This window comes from Athene cunicularia (genome assembly GCF_003259725.1).
Source record: "Athene cunicularia isolate RWA chromosome Z unlocalized genomic scaffold, athCun1 chrZ_part2, whole genome shotgun sequence".
NCBI classification, from domain to species: Eukaryota; Metazoa; Chordata; class Aves; order Strigiformes; family Strigidae; genus Athene; species Athene cunicularia.
In genome coordinates, this window is record NW_020799143.1 from 6,490,809 (window position 1) to 6,502,199 (window position 11,391).

Sequence of the window (11,391 nt, forward strand, 5' to 3'; positions counted from 1 at the left end):
TTTTTTTTTTTTTTTTTCCCCTTTATGACGCAGTGGGGTTTTTCCTCCCCTGTATTTTTGGGAGTTGCTCCCCGTGGTGGTCCCCCGCGGTTACAGCTGTAGGTTAGCGAGGCAAATGTTTTCTTTATACCCGAGAGGGTCCGTTACAAACGCAGCCGTTTATTCGCTTCTGGTCTATGTCGCCTTCAACAGATAGGGAATTGGCATCTGCGAGAGATATTAGTCTGGAGAGGGAAATGAAAATGTTTGGAAGAGATGCTGGGGGGTGGGGGGGGCGGGGGAAGGAAGGGTATGTTCCCTTTTAACGGCGATTAGAGGTTTGTCCCCTAACCAGCGGGAAACGCGTGCATACGCAGAGCCGGGCCGAGCCGAGCCGCCTCCTGGCGTGATGCTGGCGGCTGCTCAGACACAGCCGGGGTTCCTGCTCCTTCCCCTTCGGGAGCCTTCCTAGCCTGCTGAGTAGCCCTGCCTGTGAGGGCGTCGTGATCAAGGCTTCAAAAATTTCGAAGCTATTCATGTCAAGCTTTTTCTATTTTGGACTAGTTAGTATGTTACTGGAAACGAGTTAGAGTGAAAACTTACTTGCATTGTAGGCTGTCTTTACTAAAAGACAAGCTTTAGCTGAACCTGGAACTAATTTGATGTATATTTTAGATCATGGTTAAACTGTCATGACTAAAACAAAGCCAGATCGAACTATTGCAATGCTCTTTTCTTGCAGTCTGAAAATTGCCTCTTGATATTTGACTGTGCTCTAAGAGGTCCATTTTTAGTCGGTTTTTCTGCTGGTTTAGGTAGGTAAGGGAAGTCATGGGCCGATCCTAATGAAGTAAAGAATACTCTGTTTCCAGAACTTTTGTCATTCCCCCTTTTCGCTCCTTATAGGTGAAGTTCCATGAGGAAACGTTTGCTCTTTTGAGTCTGTCCTGTTTCACAGCATTACTAGGGCGCTCAGTGTATCTGCACTGATCCGTGGGGTTCTTTGGGGGGTGTGGTGATTCTTTAAGCATGTGGTTTTTTTGAAACGAACTCTTCATTTGTTCTGACAGAAATAATTGTTTGGTGTGCTATAAAGATACTTCCTTCCAACAACTAAGATTAGATATCAAAATAATTACTAACCATAACAGCAAATTACTCTTCCCTTTCAGGTTCCCTCTTGATGGAGTTAAATGATGTTCTGTAGTCTGATTCTAAATTAGTATGGAATGGAATTTGGCAATTATTGTCTCATGCCTGGAGTTAGATACACTATAAATAAACCATGTAATATATGGGTAACCACACACATTTTTTTCTTTCCCTCTTGCACCTCCTGTTTCTGACTCCTGGCCCATAATGGGATGACCAGGTTGTTAGATACTCTGTTCTGTAACCAGAACGTTATTTGAATTGCTAAGCTTGGCAGAAAGGTTTTTGTTGTGTTTATATTTCAGCAGTCAAGAAAGCTCTTTATGACACCATTAAGACATTTCAATGTGGAATCTAACTATCTGGAACTATAGTTTCTATAAGTAAGCAATTTTCCTGATATGCTGTGGCATACAGAGGCTGTAGACTTCCTAATTAAGAGGATCATTATCAGAACAGTTTCATTGTGAGCATTAACTGGAATTACTAATTCTTCAAATGTTATTTATTTGTTCTTCAGTGTGAATAGGTGACTATGTGAAGGTTTTTTTAAAAGTCATGTCCTGTCTACTGTGCTGCTCTCTCTCCCCCCCCCCCCAAAAAAAAAAGGGTCAGGGTGAACTATGCAATTTCAGTTATATGTGATATTATACTTCAGTATTTTTAAAACTGTTATGGTATAAACTCTGAAGTTAAGTTGAAATTCTACTTAGTATCACAGCTGTTCTGTTGCAGGATGTTTTATTTCCAATGCAATTAATGTTTGCAAGCATTTAGGCTTATATGAAGAACAGCAATTATTTTTGCTTCAGACTTAGCAAAACAGTTGGGAAGATGAGAGCACAAAAGCTTTTAATAAGGGTGTGTCATGCATAAAAGCTTTTAATAAGGGTGTGTTGGATACCTATATTTCTCCCAATCTCTGGAGTATAAAATATACTGCATCTGTGATTATGTACTTGATTTCTGGCCACAGAATGCTGATAACTTTTAAATCATGATGGCGCTGTACTTTCATATAAAGGATGTTCACAAAGCTATAGTGCTTTTTTTCACTGTGTTTCCAGAGGGTTTATTGTCTCTATTCCCAAAGTGACTTAGTTACTGTTAGTCAGCAGGAACTTATCTCGAGTGTTGGATAATACTAGCATTAGATGTTTCACTGACTTTTGTGATCTTGAAAAATTAAGATGGCTCTTTTGCTGTGGTTTTTATACTAAATTTATACAGAGTATATGCTAAAGACATAGCAGGGCAGCCGGTATAAACATTCTAGTACCATTACATAAAATTCACGCTACATGAAGACCTATTGTTGTGCTCCTGCTTCTTGACCCATTGCATCAATGTTGGCAGTTACTTCGTTGTAAGACTTAGGCAAAAATGTGTTTACCGACAGTGTGGTTCATTGCTTTGAATGTAGCAATTTCATCTTGCAGTTGAAGTTTGTGATCTTCTTTTCCTTTTAAAAGATAATGTTGATGTTAGTGCCAGTTATAGAACAGTTTTTTTCTTATGTTTGTTTACCAGCTTCATATGTCTAATTTTTCTACTGCTTCTGTTCTCACAGAATAGCACTGTTGGAGGAAGATGCATACATGTACAAAAGGGTACCTTTTGACAAGGGCTTGTTGTGCTGTCCTGTTAGGTGTCTAACCACCTCAGGTTTCGTGTGGTTATTCCAACAGTGTCTTTCCTATAGAAAAGAAAGGGATTGTGCTTGAAACTGGATGTGGAAACGCAGTTGGGTGATGCCTCAGTACTCTGAAGTGGATGAATTGCATACTACTGATGTTGGTCTGCCCTGTTAAATTCAAGAGAGGGGTCTTGTCTACATATGTCATCGGCTGTAGATAGCCAAGGTGATCAATCTGTTGCTTAACAAATTGGTGTGCATTAATCTTACTCTGCTTTGGAGAGATGATAGAGGGAATTTGGTGATGCTGTTCTGGTTGCTAATCATGTAGATAAAGTGATGCTTTGTAGGAGCATTTGTCTCAAAGGATGTAGAAGTGAGAGGATGGATATTAACAAAGAAGTGTAAGGAAAACAGCATAATACATAGGTTTCTGTTGCAGTGGTGTCTCCCGCCCTCTTGAGGCATCCCCCACCTTCAGACAATAGGAAGATTAAGTGCCCTAGCTTTTCTTGGTATTTTGTTTTTCTGTCTTACAGTTTAGGAATGTGTTTTGCCTAGGTCAGCTACATCTCTAAGTAAAGCTCTACCCTACAGAGGACATTACATCTCCCTTTACGTCTTTTTCAATGTAAAAATGACTATAATGCCATAGACCTTATGGTTTAAAGTATTCAGAATTGGACTGTATTTTAGTATTCCACTGCTATGCATTAATTTGCAGTTTTTTTGTATAACGTTGCCTTAATTGGGGAGCTTATTTTTTTAAAGAATGAACTCAGCACTTGAGTGGTTCTGTTAAGTCTTTTGTGCAGTCCTTTACAGCTGTGGTAAGTAGCTGTTATGTGAGCAAAGCCCTCTACTGGTAACTGTGTTCTGTTTGTTAAATACTGAGTACTATTTGGTTCCCTTGACAGACCAGAAGGTACTGATCTCAGAAGATTTTTACATCACCTCTTCTCCCCCAAACAAAATGAAAAAAACCCCAAAGGCATTTAAAACCACAAGTGTGCCTTGCATCTTCCCACACAGATATCCATGCACCTGTCCTCTGAATTTGGAGACAGAAGTAAGAAGGAAGACATGACTGATAGTCTTGATGCATAACGAAGGGGTTTCTGTTTGTTTTTACTCAAGATGGATGACTAATTTTTGTAAACTATCTATCTGGCTTTGATTTGTAACTTTGCAGTTTCTTCTCTTACGTGATAGGTTAAAACGTTTAACATAAGCGCAGTGAAAAGGCTGGATATGGCACTGCTTTTTAGCAAAGGATGTATTCTCTATTAAAAATGTTAAATGTCTGCTACACCTCTAACACTTAAATTTTTTTTTTCCAGTTCTTAGTTTGTGTCTGCTTAGCCTGTAGAGAAAACAGAGCTCAGTTGAAGATGCATAAAAGGCCAAAAGATGATACCGATTCATTCTAGGCTATCAAGTTATCTGACCATAAGGTCTATCTTTAAAAACTCCTTCCTTCCCCCTCTGCCTTTGCTGGAAGGCTGGAAGGCTTCTTGCAGATAGTTTTTTATTGTACTACCTTGCTGAATCTTGGTTACAGTCAGTAGATCTCTTAGTTCTTGAGTCAGTGTAGTTTAATTTGGATAGCTGCTTCTCCTCCTTGCTTTCCTTTGCATTTGCAAGCAGAAATTAATTCGTTTCTGAACTTCATCATACTAAAAGAATCAAGATAAACTATTTTTTAGTCTCTGTGCTATCGGACATCCTAGAAGTGTTTAATTTGTAACTGTTCTCGCTCATCACTTCTGAAAAACATGAGGTCAATGCACCTGTACTCAGATGAGACTTCAGCATCATGCAAAGTGATGTTTTTATGCTGTTTCAATCTCTGTGGAGAATCTTCACTTTGCTTATCCTGATACCCCATTTAATTACCACCATCTTTATCAAGGGGAAAAAATTTAATGTACTGCTCTGTTTGCAGCAGTAAACGATATTAGTCCTTCAGGGCTTGCATTTTATAAGGACCATGTGTATTTTGTAATTTTACATTGATTGGTGCTTGAATCTCTCTTATATAATCTTTGTGATAAGTCTTCAGTGCAAAACACCTATGGATTACTGAAATCCTTGAACTGTCTTCAGACTGCTAATATTGCTCTCACTACTTCGTTTTTGTTTTGTTCTGGAGAAGCTGGAAGTAACAGCACTCTTAAGTTACAGTTTGATAGCGCAAGTGGGGACTGCTGCTGAAAGGTCTAAACTTTTTTCTGCTTTCTTGTGGTGATGTTTGTATTTTTGAGTTAGATCTGGGAATTGATCTGGTTTACAGAAAGCAAACACTCCCCACACCCAACTACAAAATCTTGCATTGGATATTGCGAGTCAGTTCCCCGATCCGATGCACCAGTGATCTCCACAATCTTTTGACTCCACTCTTGTATCAATAAATTTTTGAGCGTGCACCCCTAATAAACATTTACTTATTTACTTATAAATTGTATACCTGTACCACTGTACTAATACTATGTATTGTATGAAATAAAAAGTAAAGGATGGCAAAAAGATGAAATAAACACTTTCAGAAACACTTTGGTACTTTATTAACATTACAAAAAGTGTTTTCTTGCCATGCTCCCAATGGTGTGTCCCTTGGAGACTGCTGCAGTGTACTATGAACCCCTGGAGTGCCCATGTCAGATGAAAAGGCATTGTAATTTGCCAGAAGAATACAAGTAGGGGAGAAAGGAAGGAGGGAGTGCCTGTTTGGAGGAGCTTGTTTTTTTTAATAAACCGATCTTGGATGACATTTTGTCACTATAAGTGACTAGTTCAAGACCAGAACCTGAAAGAATAGCAGTAACTTCTCTCTAGCTGGGCAGATTTTCTTTCAGCATAAGCTACTAAAGAACTGGTTTAAGAGGAAGATGCTGTGGAATTAATCTTCATCTTCAGATTAACTTTCTTACATTTGGTGCTGCATTTGTTTAGACCTCAGATGATTTTCATTCCAAGGTGATAAGTTTTCTGAAAGTATTTAGGATAGGCCAGAAAAGAGTTCTTTCAAGGGTAGTCAGAGATGTAGACAGCATATGGGGTTTTTTCCTTATTGCTTTGCTCTCATAGGCATTGAGTTTCAGTTGTATTAATTTCCAGTTCCTAGGTCTAACAAGATTATTCTGCATCACTTGACAGGTCTAAGTGGGCAAATTACTTTTCTTAAGAAGTAACTGTTTCAGTCAGGTTTGGATATTGATATTTACTGTATGAGGGAGGCTTAGATAAGTTCATTGTGGCATAAATAAAAGCTATGAGGATATCTAACAAAGCTTTAGGGTTAGCAGTTGTGAAACTGATCAGTATAGAGAAGAAAGTAGTTGCCTGTCAGCAGCAATATTGCTAGTGTTACTAGTCTACAAAATAGACTGTCTATGCCAGTACTGACTGCTCTTTAAGAGAGTGTTACATAGAGTAAGATATTTTAAAAGTAATTACCTACAATACTTACTCCCTTTTAGAGCTGTTTATTTTCCTTACAAAAAACACTTGAAAACTGTCAGACCTGTCTCTTTCAAACTTAGTATTAAAAACTCACTGTGATTTGTTGTTAGTCTACAGAGCAAAGTTAACAATGGTATCTCAGCCATTTTGAACAGTGGTTGCAAACAATAGTCAGTGTAACCAGATCAAGTCAGAGACTGGTGAGAACTTACTTTTCTTCTTGTATGTTTAAGTACTGAAATACTTTGTACTGTCAGTCAATCAAATTTGAGAGTTCTTTTGATAAAGTGTTGATCCCAAGACTCTTGTGTCACTGGACAGCAATATACTTAAAACCATTCAGACATTTTGGAAAGGAAATTCTTGGTTCTTTCACCCCTGGTTAGATAAAAGCATTAAAACATAAAAAGCATCTTTTCAAAGACCCTTAGGCACAAACTGGGGATTGTATGAATGTAATTAGCTGCAACAGAACAGATAGATATATTTGGTACACGTTGGTGCCCTACAGTTAAGGTTTAATTTTGGTTTTCATTAGTAATCACACTTAAATATATTTGTACCAGTACAAACTGCAAAAGTTGTCACTGTTGCATCAGAGATAAACACCTATGACAGCAGGATTATTCTGTTATTTTATGCATACAATATGTCTAGCACTTTCTAAACCTTTTATACAGATCATTGAAAGTCACAGGTGAGGTGGAAGGAGGAATCCAAAAGTTCATTCCAGAAAGTGGAAAGTGGAAGGCTTGCTCATCCAAGGGGAGATCTGTAGTCTTTAAAATTCATGCAAAGTGTTACCGTCTTTTGGGACAAAAATTCTGCTGCTGTTTGATAACGTTCTGTAATCTGTCGTTTCTCTCCGGCACACAGGCTAAAGTGTGTTTGAATTAGAAAAGCAAAATCAAATGTTTAGAAGATTTTCTTCTGTGTATGTTTTGAGCTGTGTTAACTCTGAAGATCCTCTATACTGTCAAGTTTTGTACTTGAGTAACCATAGTCTTAACTGAGTGCAGCTCTAGAGTTGGGCTATTTAGTATAGTCTCTACAAGTTAATGATTCTTCCACTGTAGAGACAGTTGGCATGCTACACCTGGATCAGTACATTTTAGCATCTGCTTCCTTACACAAAAAGGAATTTCTTAAAAATGGCGATGCCTATAAAGTTATCTTTCGGGAGATGGAAAAAAGAAATTTTTATGGTAAGCTGTAGTAAACAGCTTAGTAAGTACAAATCAGTTTTAAATGTAAGCAGCTATTCTCTAGACTAAATGTAGTGGAATGCCATTTTTAGATTTCTTTTCATAAATTTGAGCTTAAAAAGATGAGGGTCTTGATTTTGATAGTATTAGCTCTTGAGGCCAGCTTCAGTACTGTATCCTACTAAGACAAGAAACAACTAGTGTTTTGAATCCTTTCTAAGGAATCTGTATTTGTATGGCGTACGCTAAACCCGTAAATAGTCAAATTTGAGGGATGGAAAAAGAGAAGTTAAAGTCTCTAGTCTCAAGTGCTTCTTTGGCCTCCTCTCTTTGCACAGGAGTAATGGCAATAGAAGGATTGATTAGCTGAAGAAGTTACTACTTGGGACATACCAAATCAGACAGACTGCAAAGAAAGCAGTCTGCCTGAAGATGAGCCATAGCATCTGAGATACAAACTTGCTGGTTGTCCCATTCTTTACTTGAGTCTTCCATGTTGTGGAACTTGAAAAGAAGCAAGAGCAGAAGAATTAATATGTATTTATTGTGGTACCACTTCATACATTTCAACACAGTTTAAGGATGTTGCCTTTAAGATGGGATCTAGATAAGTTGGCCACAAATAAATGTGCTGCTTGACACACCACTGTTAAGAACTCTAAGTAAAACTAAATAGCAATTTCTACCAATGAGAAACTTCTCCATGCACCATTGTATTTCAAACTCTGTGAAAAATCTCAGATCTGTTCTGGCTAACAAGTCTTTTCTCATTACTAATCCACTTCTAATAAATGTGAAGGCTATTTGCAGTTGGCACAAATAACTTATTGTTGTGATCCAGTACTGGAGATGAAATAGTAGATTATCTGTGCTTTTCAGTGCAGTGAGATACAGCAGTGGAAATTTCTGTGTAGGAACAGAATTTTAACTGTTTCTTGCCTAAATGTATGATAGAATTGCCAACAGGTAAATGTATCTTATTTTTCCTTTCACAGTGCAAGTGAACATCGTAAGTCTGAGTATTCTTTGGACTGATTAGATGAACAACACAATTTGGATTAAAAAGTTGTGATAATAAAAGCATTTCTGATCTGAAATGCTAAAACTTTCTCTTCTCTTTCCCCTTTTGTTACACCTCCTCCAAATCCCCAGTATGTTAATGCTTTTTACTGTTTACAAAGATCTTATCGTACATGCATTGCTGTTCTAAAATAGTGCTAGTGTGGTTTTTTTTTTTCCATTCAGTATATGACTTGAGTAGAAGCATTGTTTCCTCGTGAGCACAAGCATGAAAAATACTACGCCTGCTTTATTTACAGCTGAGACCACAGTGGAGCTTTCTTAATCTCACATCGAAGGGCTGAACTTGAAGCCTTGTGTAGTGGAACTCTTTTGTGCCCACACTCTGTAATGTCTGTTCTCACTGGTGATTTACCGGGCACCCACTAGCACTGATAACCAGCAGTAACCTTTCAGTTATTACATTTTGTGTGTACTTCAAAATATTTTCCTAAGGAATATTGCATAGTGTGGAGAGACAAGACATACAGAACAAAACTTTCTTGTGTTCATAGTGTGCATATCTTGAAGCTGATCTGGTAACTGATAACTCAAAATACCACTTGTGAGCCATTATCTCCTTCCCAGAATACAACAGGCTGAGCTATGGGCTTGTTTGAGCACTATCGTAAAATATATTGCTATCACATGATGGTTGAGGTTGGAAGTGACCTGTGGAGGTCATCTTGTCAGTGTATGCAGGTTCTACCAATACCTGACCAGCCATCATCATATGCTGAAGTATATAATTGTCTCTCACACTAGATACTAGGATATTCTCCACCTTCTCTTAAAACCTCAATGTGCAGTAAATGAAAGCTTCTAGCTTTTTTTTTTTTTTTTTTAAAAAAAAGTGTTCTGAATTATTAACAGCATTAACTAATTTAGTTTCGTATAATGTTTCAATATTTCTGACTCCTCACAGGAGTGATACAGATTTCTTCTAACCCTTCCCTGGTCCTCCCTGACCAGTATTTTCAAAGAACAATGTTACTATTTCTTGGTGGAGACATGACATGCCTTTTTGTAATACCAGAAGATGTTGGCAGTTTTCTTGGCCAAAGTATAAAAACTGCTTACATAATATAAATGTGACTCCCTTTATGCAGCATTTTAAATTTTGTTCCAAGTATAATGTGATGGTTTTCTGGGAGAAATAAGAATGGATTTTATATGAAGGAATACTAGTAGACAGTCAACAGTTGCATACTTGATTGGAGGTTTTGCTGTCATGGTTGTAAACATGTTTATTAATCAATCCTTGGTTTTAATGTTTCTTTTTTTCTCCCCGCTTCTGAAGGTGGGTGGTAGAGAAGTGGGGAGAAACTTCTAGTAAGCACTTCTGGAAACAGAATCTCATGAGGGAGACATTAATACCTAGAATGAGTTTTGAGGTTTATGCCTGCATTTCTAGGAAAGTCATCTGAAGGACAAGTGCTCAAGGGTGTTGGAGCAGGGCAGTAGTTAGGCTCATTCTTTTATGTTATGAGCTTCAGGTGTGTCCCAAGTTGTGAGGAGCCTGATCAGAGGGCTTTCCATTTCCTCACTTCTGGTTTAGGCAGGTCAGCATAGGCTCAGCAAATGGGTGGCTTGTAGCTGAATGTATTAAATTAAAACTAGTTAATATTACTCTGCTTGATACAGAGATGCTAGGGCTAATTCTATGTAAAAACTTAAATGTAGCAGCATGATAATTATCTTTTTTGGTCCTCACTGTTCATCTTATCATTCTAAATGGATCACGCATCTTGCTTGATTTCGTTTACATTTGCATGCCTCAATACAAATAATCAGCAAATGAATAGATTGATCTGGTCAAAGGCTATGCAAATCTCCCAAGAAGTTACAGTTAGTTCTCTTCTATGCAGAAGAGCTGCAGTTCAGCAAATTGGGTAATTCCCAGTGATGTTCCTTTTGGTTCTCTGTTTAATGTAGATAACACATTATATACATATATACACAGGTACGTATAAAAATGTGTATAATACTTAGACATCTATCTTTCTTTAAATCCCTTCTGGAGACAAGAAAACTAAGAAAGTTGTCTGTTTAAAGGTGATGATCTGCAAACTGATCATGATTCTGCCTACAGGTGGAAAGCTTATGCCATACAGAATCTCCAGATGTGTTGCAGGTACTCCTGTTTTTATGAGAATTTCATGATGCAGAGTTAGTGAGGGAAGCACTGACATGAGTCTGTGCTAATGACTTTTGGATGAAGTTGACATAACCTGATTATTTTTTTTTTAAATCTGTTCGTGTGTTTACCACTGATTGTAAGGGGGATATGTATGGCACCCTTCATAAGTGACAGTTCTATAAATATTTCCTCTGGACTCTGTGCCAATGGTGTCATGTAGAGGAATTTATTAAAGTATCTCACATTAAACTTTCTTACTTTGTCACTTTGTTTTGCCAATTATTAGGCCTAGCATAAAGATGAACCAATAACCAAACTGTATTTGATACAAAAGGGTCAGTACATAGGTGAGCACTAGGGGTACAAACAAGTCAGATTATACATAATTGACATCAATCCCACTGACCCCAACAATGACACCATACAACCAACAATGAGTGGAATAAATGGTGAAACGCAGTCTCCCATAGAAGGGACGGGAGACAACCAAGTCAACAAACCAAATGCATAAGACCAAGGAAGCCACTTATTGAATCTCTACACAGCCCACGTTTACAAAAGCCAGACCTGACTGGAGCCCCGTCCCAGGGAGACAGGAGGTCCTTCCCCAACAGCAAACTCTGCAAAGTGCATCCACCCCACAGACAGACACTGCCCTTCCTGCAAGGGGTCCCGGCTTTTATCCCTAAGTGGGACACCTGACCTTTGTTTACTTAATGCAGACACCTGGGGCTCATTTACCCAATGGCTCTCACAGC